Source organism: Cynocephalus volans, chromosome 15 (assembly GCF_027409185.1).
Source record: "Cynocephalus volans isolate mCynVol1 chromosome 15, mCynVol1.pri, whole genome shotgun sequence".
NCBI classification, from domain to species: Eukaryota; Metazoa; Chordata; class Mammalia; order Dermoptera; family Cynocephalidae; genus Cynocephalus; species Cynocephalus volans.
Window position 1 is genome coordinate 61643002 of NC_084474.1, and position 13557 is coordinate 61656558.

At 39.3% G+C, this 13557-nt stretch overlaps 1 pseudogene; it reads left to right on the forward strand.

The window, feature by feature from the left end:
* The window catches only part of LOC134363695 (phosphoglycerate mutase 1-like), an 84435-nt pseudogene extending 74092 nt beyond the window's left edge, over positions 1-10343 (forward strand).
* Positions 10344-13557: the final 3214 nt, after the last annotated feature.

Below are 13557 nucleotides of genomic sequence, written 5' to 3' on the forward strand. Positions count from 1 at the left end.
TGAATATAAGCATTAATTAGCCTGGCTGTGGTATGGGTGGGATGGGGTTGAGGTAAGAGGTGACATGTGAGATTATGTCACTACGAGGAGAAGAAGATACAGCCTGACGTAGAGAATAGAAAGGCCAGAAGTCACAGGAAGCAAGAATTTATGCAAGCCAGTTCTAGGCAGTTTAGTGTTTCAGGAGAGCCGAGTATATAAAGCACGGAGTTTTATTACCTTAGGCATTGTACTTAAAATTTTACTTAATATTTCAGATTTGAGGCAGGAGAGTTGGGCAAGGCTCAACCTTGAAGGGCTTTAAAGGCAAGGCTGAGGACTCCAGATTTTATTCTAATTGCAGTGGGAAGCTAATTTAGTCTTCCATTGCCGCTGTAACAAATGCCAGAAACAGTGGCTTAAAACAACACAATACATTATTTTATAGTTTTCAGTTCAGAAGTCCAAAATGGACCATCAGTACTGTGTTTCTTTTGGAGGCTCAAGGGGAGAATCTATTTTTTCTTATCTTTTCCAGCTTCTAGAGGTTGCCCACATGTCTGCACATGGTCCACTTGCAAAATTTTCACCACTCTCAACATCACATCTCCTTCTCTCACTCTGACTCTTCTCTCTCCCTCTTTAACTTATTAGGACCCCTGCGATTGTACTGAATCCATCTAGACAATCCAGGATAATCTCTTCTTAAAATCCTTAATCTAATCACATCTGTAAACTCACTCTGTCATGGAAGATAACAAATTTACAGGATCTTGGGATTAGGATGTGCATATCTTGGGTAGAGAGCATTATTCTGCCTACAAGAGAGGCTATTTCAGATTTTAAGCAGGGAGCAGAAAGATATGTTAGCATAAAGTTAACTGAGAATCAAAGTATTTTATAATTTATGAGTTTCTGTATTTTAGCAATATCTGGCAATCATGTTATAAAATATCTTTTTCTTAGATATTTAGTTGTCTTATATCCAGTATTTCTCCTTTCTTCCACAGTCACGGTGTGTGTGTGTGTGTGTGTGTGTGTCTGTGTGTGTGTCTGTGTGTGTCTGTGTGTGTCTGTGTGTGTCTGTGTAATTTTCAGGGCCAATAACAAGCACACAGAGAATATGAATGTGGGCTTCCATATATCTAAAACATGTATGTATGTATGTTTAATAAATATATATTGGGTTCTTAGCCTAAATTCAAAACCACATGGCAATCAACACTTTCTGGCCGTGAGAAGTCAAGAGCAGGCAGATATGAATATGAGTTCTGGCTTTGCCATTTAATGGGTGTGTGGTCCTTAGACAAGCACCTGATCTTGCTGTGACCTGTGTCCCTCGTCTGTTAAAAGGGCACAACAATCCTTCCTGGCAGTTTTGTTGTAAAGAATTAAATGATCTGATGGTGGAAGTAACATTTTGATATTCATTGTATCTGGTTTTTATAATAAAGAAAGCAAATGTTTTATATACTTATGTACATGTCTTGAAGGACCTTACTTCTCAAATACAGAAATTAGACGTGAACAATACAAGTTAGATGTTGAAATGTGTAAAACAAATATGAGATAGAATTTCTCACATTTGTTCAAAAATGACAAAACAGTGTTTAAAAAAGCGGTAGTCAATATTACTATTATGATAGTTATTCACCTATTTAAACACAAAAAAGAACTGTGACATATTCTCATTGTGGTTATTTTATCAAGTTGTCTCCAAATGGACATCTTTATAGGAGCCACTGCTGGCAGGAGCTAGCAGCCTCATTCTGTTTCTTTATTATCATTACTCACAGCTGCTGAGGAATAGAAACTGGTAGCATCCATGCTCCCAGGGTTTCAGAGTCATTTCCAATCTCTTTTCTTTCCTCCAAACTGTAGTTACCCCCACAGTGTGAGCACACAAAGTGTTGAGAAATCTGAATAGGCTTAAAATTAAGTTTTCCTTGAAATACTGAAATGGTCCTCAGGCCACTTCAGCATGTGATCATTAGAAGATGTGCAGGGACAACAAAGGAAGGCTCAGATTAGTGATACGTGTTTGTACACACTTATCCCAGCCAATATGAGGGCATGAATATAAATGAAGTGGGCTTCAGATGATAGACATGGTATAATGGCAAATGTAGTCGGCCTAAAGTCAGAGAGCCTTAGTTTTAATCCTGCAGCTAGAAGGGCATGCAGAAGTCATTCATTCTATCTCCTTCATGTTGTTGGTCATTCATTCAGAAAATACTTATCCAGGGCCTATGATGTGCCAGGCACTGTTCTAGGCACTAGGAATAAAATGAACAAAAGAGACGTAGGCACAAAGCTAAGAAGGCCCAGGGAGTGCAGGCCCCATGGAGACATAGATGATATATATCAATTATTTTATCCCTTTTTACTAAAATCCTTCATTCCATGGTTTGTGAAATAAAATGCTTTTGAAAATTACTTTAAGAGAAATAGACAACATGTATAGAAATAAATAACTATTTAATAAAATTATTTGAGTGTTTCTCTTTTGCTTTTATGCTTTAAAAGTCCTTGGCGATACTGACCAATCCAATATTCATATATTACCTCTTTACGTTTTTTTTAACATTTAATTCTGGATGTTAACTTATTAATTCATCTAAATGAATTCTGAATAATGGGGGTAAAGCCCAATATTGCAGACTCATTAATCTATAAATGAATAACTGATTCTTGATCATTTTTTAAAAATTGCTGTTTAGTCTGTTTTAGTCTTTCCTGTTACTGTACTATGCTTATCAAGTCTAGTACCTGAACGTGGGGTCTCACCATCAGTTGGCTGCTGAGAGGCGGGTCCTGCTCCTCAGGGTAGCAGTGGCTGGCCAGGGTCTCGAGGGTTGGGGGTTGGGGGTAGGGGAATGGTGGCTCAGACTGCCCAGAGCTGAGCTGCATGGACAGGCGGTGAGCAGGACACTGTCACGGAGTGGTGATGGCCGTGGCTCCTGCTTGCCTCTCCCTGGCAGCCTCTGCTCTTCAGCACCAGCCCCTTGGCAGGAGTGGTGGGCTGGGTGGCTGCAGCCCTGGACTCAGCACAGTGGTTCTTTTGGGAGGAGGAGACCATCTTCCTACATGATAGGCTGAGCCGGGTCAAGACCTGGCCAAGCTACCCAGTGAGATCCTCGGAGCCAGGAAGGCCGTGACCCTGACCTGGACGTGAGTGAGGTGGCCCCGTCCCCTCCATCGGATGAGCGCACCCTGGCACCCCAGGGCCAGCACCCACCTGTCCTGCAGGAAGTGAGGAAGTGAAGAAAGACCTGGAGGAAGTGAGGGAGTGTACCATATGGCTACTGGGGAAAGAGCATCCCAAACAGAGAGGATGAAAGAGCCAAGCCCCAGAGAGAATCCATCCTCAGCATGTTTGGAGCTCTGAGACCAGTAAACCAAGGGGAGAGGAAAGATGGGGAGCAGGAGATGCAGATCAAGTAGATCCTGGTAGGTAAGGTCTTTGAATCTTACTCTGAGTGAATTAAGAATTCAGCGTGAGGCTTTTTTCTTATTCTTTAACATAGCTATTTGTGTTTATTTTAATTTTATGTTTCTGGCAGAAAGCAAAAGCATATAGGAAATTATTTTTGCATTGTAATAAATATAAATTTAAATAAATAAAAAGCAATAGCTCAAAAATGACAACTTAAAAAAAATAAATTCTAGTACCTTACACGGTTATAAGTATCTCAATTTTTTTAAAAAAAATTTCACTTGACAAGATGAAGGCTTTTTCCCTGTATTTTCCTGTATTTTGTTATTAATATTTAGAAGATGTATTGGCCTTCCTAAGAAATTTTCTGGGAGTAGTATTGATTACATGTAATTTTTATTTTAAAATGCTGATCTTAAAATCAAACTGCCAATGTTTTTTTTGTAAGTGGTTGTTTCTAGTCTACATACAAGCTATTGATCACAGTTTTTGGAGAAATAGCTGACTTCAGGGCTAGAGCAGGATAGTATCAAGATGTGCCTGGAACATCTTGTTACGCCAGAAAGTAAGGATGTGCTAAAAAACAAACAAAAAAATCGGATTTATCATAAGAACAGAGGAGCCAAATTGAAAATGTTCCCACAGGCCAGACTGAGATAATTTGAGCAATTAATTATTTTAAATTAATTTAGTAATGACTTATAAAACACTGAAAAATAGAAAAATAGGAATTCCTGAATCCGTAGTAATAATGAATAAATAAATAAGGGTAGAAGGAAAGGTTCTGCATATCGAAGGAGGACAGATGTTAACTGGGGGATATGCAGGGAGCAGTGGAGGTGAAAAATCTTTATTTTGGAGACTCCGGTTAAGATGACGGAATAGACGGTCCCCAGTGCCACTCTCTCCCAGGAATCAACTGATTTCCAACTATATAGAAAAGCAACATCTGCCACACTGGGGCCGCTAGAGACTAGGGGAAGAGGAGGAGAGACCTAAGGAGTGCATGGAGGCGGGAGAAGCCACAATGAGAGAAGAAAAAACTGCTCTGACCATTTCGTGTCGCAGCTGCTTTAAGGCTGAAACTGCTGAGCACACAGAGCAGGAGCCAGCAAAAGCCGCAGCTGTGCCCTTTGGATGGAGTTGCTTGGAGGCAGCAGGGGAGAAGAGGGCCATGGTGGCCCCCAGGCCAGCAAGACCACTAATAGTGTTCCCATGGACCCACATAGGAGCAAGGAGCCACAGCAACTGAAAAAATGGAGACACTCAGAAGCTGGTGAGTCATCACAAGGGATTGCTCTATGGCACGTCCCATGAGAAGTGTTTGCAGCACATGCAGTGGGAGATTCGGGCCCACCAGGGGAACACAGGCACAGGGAGGACAGCTGATCTGCACCCCAATCAGCATAGGACCACTCAGAGGAGACTGGTCAGGAATATAGAATTGCATGGGGTGCAGTTTGATGAAAAGACTCAGGCCCAGATCAGAGTTACTACACAACCCAGGTGCACTGAGTCTCTGGAGAACTGGAAGTACAAATAAAGTCAACCATTATAATCTGTGCTGCACAAAAAGCCTTCCCTAGGGAAGCAGCAGCAAAGTAGCAACTTAGCTCAACCACAGAGCTCAAGTACTGGTCCCAACAGGAAGTTCCCCCACTTTAGAAGAAAGCAAAGGACAAAAAAAATTAGTTCTGGCTCAGAGAAACCACCAGCGCTTCGGGTCCACCCTGGGACCTAAAGCATGGAGCCAGGTACTGGACCCCCCTCCCAAAACCTGGCACACTTCACCAGTGCCTTGCGGGCTGCCCAGGGACCTGAGGCATGGAAAAGGGGATGAGACACCCCTCCCACAACCAGGCACACCACACCAATGCCTCATGGGCTGCCTGGGGACCTGAGGCTTAGAGCCAGGGACTGGACCCCCCTCCTACAACCAGGGACATTGTTCCAGCACCTCAGAGCCCACCCAGGGATCCGAAGCATGGAGAAGGGGAATGGACCCCTCTCCCCTCAACCAAGCCCACTGCACCAGCACCTCAGGGACTGCCTGGGGAACCAAGGCATGCAGTCAGGTCCCAGGCTCCCCTCCCACAACCAGGCACACTGCCTGCACCAAGGAGCATGCCAAAAACATCAGCTCCATGTGTGTGGCCCACCACAGCCACCACAGTAACCACAGCTGCCACAAAAGTGGCTAGACCTCACAACCACCACATAGATGGTCCACCAGCCACTGGAGTGCGTTGACACAAGGAGAGTCACCAGCAGAGACCAATGAAAAGAATAGGATGTCTCTATCCACAAAGCCTATTCCAGAGTAACAGAAGAAGCATCTGCTCTATGATAATATTGGGGGACATGATCACACCTCTCAGCATTGGACAGATCATCTAGAGTAACCATTATTCTTTCAGAAGGAGAAAAGAAATCTAGTGTAATTAGAGGCAGAAGGGGAGGGGGATTGGGTGAGATTGGACAAGGGGCATAAAGGATAAGTATGATTTGTAACAATATATATGCTAGTAATATTGATTTAATCAACATATGTCAACGTTGAACCCCCAAAATACGTATAATCAATTTTGACTTAATAAAAATTTTTTTAAAAAAGAAAAATCTTTATTTTGCAACCCTCTCAGTAAAGATTGAAACAGGAAAGAAATGTCAGTGGATGATAAATCCAGGGGATTATTTTTGTTGAGACAGATATCTTCATGGTCTTAAAATGTCTTTCTGTAGCCTGTTAATTAGTTACGAGAGGGAAAAACAGTAATTACAAAGCAGAAACATTTTTCAACATCTCCACCAAGTGATCAGAATTAACATGACTGGCAAGGGGCAGGTGTACACAGTGTACTTCCAGAGGAGAGAGCCTCTAAAGAAGATATCATCACCTATGCGATATTCTGGTAGAAAATGCAAAACCCAAATCTAGTCACGGACAAACTCAAAGTGGGGTTTATTAGTTTATTTTCTGTTGCTTATAACAGAATACCTGAAACTGAGTATCTTATAAGAAAACAAAATGTATTTCTTAAAACTTTGGAGGTTGGAAAGTTCAGGGTCCTGGGAACACTTCTGGTGAGGGCCTTCTTGGTGGTGATTCTCTGTAGCAACACAAGTTATTACATGACAAGGACGGCAGGAACGAGAGAGCTAACCTCATTTGCTCTCCTTATAAAGCCATCGGATCACTCCCATGACAACCCTTTAAACCATCAACACATCACTTCATGAACAGATCAATCCATTCACAAGGGCATGGTTCTCATGATTCAATTACCTTTCAAAGGCCCCACCTTCCAATTACCATAAATGTATTTCCCACCATCTCAGCACTGTTACAATTGGGATCAAGTTTCCAACATATAAATTTTGAGGGGACACATTCGGCCCATGGCATGAGGAATGTTCTATTAACAAAACATGACAAAAAATAAAAAATAAAAGAACAAGAAATAGGACTACATTCATTCTGCAGAAATGTTCCAAGTTAAAGGAAGCTTAAAAATATATAACTGAATGTAATACATGAGTCTAGTCTGAATCTTGTACTAGAAAATGGGGAGGAAATACTATATTGGACATTATTAGGTCAATTGACAAAAAAACGAATGAAAATGTTAGTTTAGATACAACTGTTTCATCAATATTAATTTCATTCAAGTTGATTACTGTGTTTATATAAAAGAATATTGTTTTTCTTGTGAAATACTATTTAAGGTTAAAGGCTCATAATGAACACACTCTTAAAGGACTCAGAAAAACAAATTATATAGGAGATAGATAAATAGAAATAGATAGGTAAATTTAGAAAACAAATCATAAAAAGAAGGGTAAAAATATTAACATTATGCAACTTTGAGACAGAGTCTACAAGTAGGTGTTTTTGGTACTACACCTATTTTTGCAATTTTTCTGTATGTTAGAAAGTATTCCAAATAAAAGTTTTAAATAATAAAAAATAAATGTAAAATAATGAATCAGTAGGGAAAAAAGTCAAAAATCTTTTCTTTAGAGCATTCTACCAAAGTAGGTTTTTCTGTTATTTTTTATTGCTTCACCCTGCTGTTTGCTTTTCTGGTGTTTAAGTGGTTTGTAATTATTTATTTATTCATTATTTGCTGATTGTCTGTCTCCCTAGGAAACAATCCCTGAACACAAGGATAATGCTCTCTATGTTCACCATCACTGTCCTAACATCTAGCATGGCACCCATCACAGTACAGGAACTGAATAAATACCTGTTGATTTCATGGGAAAAGAAGTATTAGTATTTATATATTTGTCTTACTATAGAGGCACTTTCAACCTTATCTTTTGTTTCCAGTTTTTCCTAATGAGACTTGTGGTACTTTCCATTGCAGAATTGAGTGGGGAAGAGAAAATGTACATTTAATTTACTGTATATAATGTACTATGCAGAGTACTATTAAAGCATTATTATTAAAAGAATGTGATATCTGCATTCAAAGGGCTTACAATTTACTCAAGACTAAAGCAAATTATTTTATTTATTATGATCTCTAGAATTTAAAACTTTGGCCTAAAGATTACATAATATTTATTAATCACAATGAATGAAAATGAAAATACTGAAGTAAAATAAAACTTGTATAAATAGTTCTGGCTTAGTATCTATATCTATGTATGTGGATTTTGGATGACAGTCATATAATGAATCAATTATATAACTAAGAACCTAGAAATCCTCATTTTTAGAGTAAATATTGAAATTATGACAGCTCTTTAAACATTCAAGTAGAATAACAAATTTGAAACTTTGGAAGGAGAAATAAACCATTTAAAAATGTCAGCACTACCCAAGATGTATTAATAATGACCTCACTTAATTTACAAAGAGTGACTTTACCATATGGTTGCTTTTGGTTACTCATCATTACTTTTGTCCTTCAAATACTACAAATATACCCATGAAACAAAATACATTTTTGCAGTGGTTTTATTTAATAAAAGTAATAAAATGTATGACCACCTAGTTCTGATATAAAGTTCTAAACAAACAAAAAGGGTATGAGAGAGTTGTTAAGCATAAAATAGCCAACTTTTAAATGTTGAAATTCGTTTAGAGAAAAAGTATATAGAAATAAGTTGTCTCCAACTTTCAGCCTGACAGAAAACCAACTACAGAGTTGGGTAAAACTGTCAAAGACAACAATTTAGCCTTGCTGATGCCTCCAGAATGGGCTCCTGTGATATGAAGTGTTGACAGTTAAATGACATTGGTGGCAAGCAAAGAGTGAGGGCCAGCCCTCCACCAATATGAGGTTACGGTTCTGTCTGAGGCAAGCAATGGACTGGTGAACCAGCCAGAGATTTGATAGGGAGTTCTAGAAGGTCAGATAGTCATATGGGCCTTGAGTAATGAGAATTAATATCGTCAATGTATAGTGTGAAAATGAAACTAAGAAAACACTTCCATACACGATAACATTTAAATAAAGATAGGAATAAATTTAACAGAAAAAAGAAAAATTCAAGATTTGTAAACTGATATCTGTAAAACACTGTTGAGAGAAATTAAGAAAGGTTGAAGTAATAGAAATTTAATGTCTGTGGAACAGAAGACTCAATACTGTTAAGATTCTAGCCAGATTGATCTATAAATTCATCATAATCCCTATCAAAATCCTAGCAGTCTTTTTTGTAGAAATTGACAAACATTTTAAAATTGATATGGAAATGCAAAGGACCTCAAATAGCTAAAGCAATTTTGAAAAATAAGATGACTTACACAACCTGATTTCAAACCTTACTATAAAGCTATAAAAATTAAGGTAATGTGGTATTGGTATAATTATGACAGATAGATCAATGGAACAAAATTTATAATTCAGAAATTATCCCTTACATTTATGATCAATTGGTTTTCCACAAAGGTGCCAAGTCAGTTCAACGGAAAGCGACAGTGTTTTGAAAAAAAAGGTGCTGAACCATTGGAAACACGTATGCAAAAAAACCAAAAAACCAAAAACAAACAAAAAACCCCACAACTCTATCTCACACTATACACAAAATTTAAATGGATCACAGGGGCATCAGGGCACTAGTGCAGGAAGCTCAGCTAGGCATGGGGTTGGGGATGGGGAGGTGAAGGGGGTCGAGGGGGACGGGCCTAGACTCCACAACCTCAGCCCACCCCAGGAGACGCAGCGTCCCCAGTCTGCCACCTACAAGCTGGTGCTGATCTGGCATGGCGATACCACCTGGAACATGAAGAGCCATTTCAGCAGCTGGTACAATGCTGACCTGAGCCCAGAGGGGCATAAGGAGCCAATCGCAGCAGAGAGGCACTGTGAGATGTTGGCTATGAGTTTGTCATCTGCTTCGTGTCAGTGCAGCAGAGACTGATCGGGACACTTCACAGTGCTGGATGCCATTGATGAGATGTGACTGCCTCAATGAATGGCACTATGAGAGTCTGACTGGACCCAGTAAAGCAGAAACTGCTGCCAAGCATGGTGAGGCCCAAGTAAAGATAGGGAGATGCTTTTACAACATCCCACCACCTCTGATAGAGCCTGACAACCCCTTCTACAGCAACATAGATAAGGATCGCGGGTGTGCAGACCTCACTGAAGATCTGCTACTCTCCTTTAAAAGTGTGAAGGATACAACTAGGAGAGCTCTGCCCTTTTGAAATCAAGAAATAGCTCCCCAGATCAAGGAGGAGAAGGAGGTACTGATGGCAGCCCATGGCCACAAGCTTCTGGGCACTGCCAAGCATCTGAAGGCTCTCTCTGAAGAGGCTATCATGGAGCTGAACCTGCTGACTGCTATTCCCATTGTCTATGAATTGGACCAGAACTTGAAGCCCACAAAGCCCATGTAATTCCTGGAGGATGAAGAGAACATGCCGAAAGCCATGGAAGCTGTGGCTGCCCGGGGCAAGGCCAAGAAGTGAAAGTGAGCAGGCAGACTACTTTCCCAAGGAACACCTTCCCTGCCCATCCAGTCCTCTGCTCCTCTGCCCTGCATGTGTCACGTTGAGCACATCTGTAGACCTCTTAAGTTGTAGCTGGTTGCACCCACTTTCATTTTATCCATTTGGTCTCTTGCATCCACTCTCCTTGTGCAATGTAGTCGGAATGTCACCTCTGGGGCGTGGGTTTTTAGTTGAAGCTGAGGTTAAGGCTTCTCTTATCCTGGAAGGTTGACGGGTAGTAAATCTGGAGTTTCTGCTAGTACTTTGTTTACTAAGCACGTGCTTGAATACGGAATAGGGACTAACCATGCAAAGGCATGACTGAAGAATAGAAACAAGAGACCCTATTCCCAGGAGCCAGACCTGTACTCTTTTGTAGTTAGGTCACTGTCTAGGAGGCTTTGGTCATTCAGTAAAAGATAAAATGTAATCTGCATGGTGATTTTAAAAACAGCTATTTTCTCACTGACCCCAGAGAACTGGCTCCAGAAAGTTGGGATTAATCCCGAATTAATTTTATGTGTTGCATTTACTTTTACGGGAAAAAAAAAATATGTATATGTATATATATGCATATTTTTCCACATATTTAAATGAATAATACAAAACAAAATCTTTTCTGGGGTTTCTAGTGGTTGCTGAAATAGTTCCACATGTGGTCTTTTGAAAATATCATTCTTCACATGAATATGGGATACAATCCTAAACTTCTAAGGGGTAGGAATTCACCCTGCTGTATATTTTAGAACCCCTCCTTGCTTTCTGAAATGCCTCTTGATCATGTCCAAGAGCATCTTTCACTATGTCTGATTTCTGAATCATGTTCCAGTTGCTTGGTCTAGCTACTTGGGCCCAGTGCCCTTTTTTTCCAGGTCAGTATAATAAAGGAGTGATGTGCAATAACAAAACAAAACTAAACAAAGGATAATAAAATGAAATATAAGAACTGAAACATAAAACTTTTAAAAGAGAATATGTGAGAAAAACTGTGACCTTGGGTTAGGCATAGTGGCAAGGTTGGGCAAAGTGTAGATATGACAACAAATGCACAAACCACTTTTTAAAACCTGTCAAATTGGACTTCATTGAAATTAAAAACTTTATTTTTCCAAAGACACCATTAAGAAGTTGAAAAGACAAACCACAGACTGGGAAAAAATATTTGAAAACCATATATCTGATAAGACTTGCACCCAAAATATATTTAAAAAATCACACAACCCAATAACAGAAAGAAAAACATCCCAATTAAAAAAAAAAAAAATGAGCAGAAGACTTGAGTAGGTATTTCACTAAAGATACACAAATAAATGGCTAATAGACAAAAGAAAGATACCCAACATCTGACTGGCCTGTTAGCTCTGTTGGTTAGAGTAAGGCCTTGTAACACCAAAGTCATGGGTTCAAATCCCCATAGCAGCCAGCTACCAAAAAAGACACCCAGTCAAAATAGAAGGGGGTTTTATTGTTTTTTGTTTTCTTTTTTTTTTTAAAAAGATGTTCAACATTATTAGTTATTACAGAAATGAAATTAAAACCTCAGTGATATATGACAACACACACACTACAATGACTATAATTAAAAGACACACAATACCAAGTATTCATAAAGATGTGAAGAAACGGCCCCTCATGTTTGCTGCTGGGAAGGTAAAATAGTTTAGCCTCTTTGCAAAACTGTTTGGCACTTTCCTAAAATGTTAACCATCAACTTACCACATGAACTGGCAAATCCCTTCCTAGAAATCTACCCTAGGGAAATGAAATCATGTCCACAAAAGGACTTCTATGTGAATGTTCATGGTCGTCTTATTCACCACAGCCCAAAACTGGAAATAATGAAAATGTCTATCAACTGGTCAATGGATAAACAAAACGTAGTATATCAACAAAATGGAATACTATTTGGCAGTAAAATGGAATGAAGTACTGACATATGCCATAACATGGATGAACCTCAGAAACATTAGCCTAAGGGAAACAAGCTACATATGAAAACCTACATATTATATTATTTTATTCACAAATATATCCAGAAAAGGCAAATTAATTAAAACAGAAATCTGATCAATGGCTACATCAAGCTAGGACGGGGGCTGGGATTGACTGCAAACAGGCTTTTGAGAATTTTTGGAAAGTGACAGAAATGTTTTAAAACTGAATTGTGGCTTTAGTTGAACAACTCTAAATCTGCTAAAAATTATTCAATTATACACTTATAATGGTGAGTATTATACATGTAAATTACATCACAATGAAGTTGTTAAAAAAAAGAATAAGCTGTTATATGATGAATTAAGAGTGACAAAAAGATCCTAAAATAATCTTTGTAATAAAATCTAATGTGTCCCCCTGTAGACTCCCATCACCCACATACCCATATACTTGCACTTTATATTGTGACCCTTCCCCATTAAATTATATCAAGATGCAGCCAGTTCCTCAGGGTAGGGTTATCACAACAAAGTGTTGATACAGGGAAATAAGTTTTTGTCATTAAAGCTTTAAAATACACTTCTAAAACACCTGGAAAAGATAGTACCTTTGCAAATGTTCTCCCCACTGCACCCTCTATACCTGGGCTGAACCAAGGGGTGGAGAAGATGGTAACATAAAGAAACCAGTGATAGTCTTGATGAATTTAAATACATAGGAATACTTAGAAAAAGCCTGTATTTAGATAACTCCCAGAACGTGAGCAAAATCCCTGAATTCCTCAGGTTCAAAAAGGTGAACAGAGCATCCTCTCTGGAGATCTAGTCAGGCCTCAGAAAGCTCTGTCAAGTTTCCTACAGCTCTGAAGTGGCGAGGAAGTAGCCAGTTTTGACCTGTGCACTAAAAAGAGATGAGGAAGCAGCTGAGAGTGAGGACCAGTTCTCCAGAGATCTTGGAATTCCAAGGAGAGACAGCTCCCCCAACCTTATCACAGAAGCAACCCAGAACACAGGTGTGATTCTGGGAGGGAGGAGACAGGTCAAGGAAATCCTGAATTGGCTCAAATTGCATGTAATCCTTCTGGCAGAATGGGAGCATGAAATAGAAAACAACTCTGCTTACAGAAGAACAAGAAACAAGAAAATTACATTTCATCCACGTTAAATTTATAGGCTGAGACTTATACCTGCTTTATAACACTATAATGCAGTCTTGCAACATTTTTTTTTTGTATTATTACTCTCCTAAGGAGACTTTT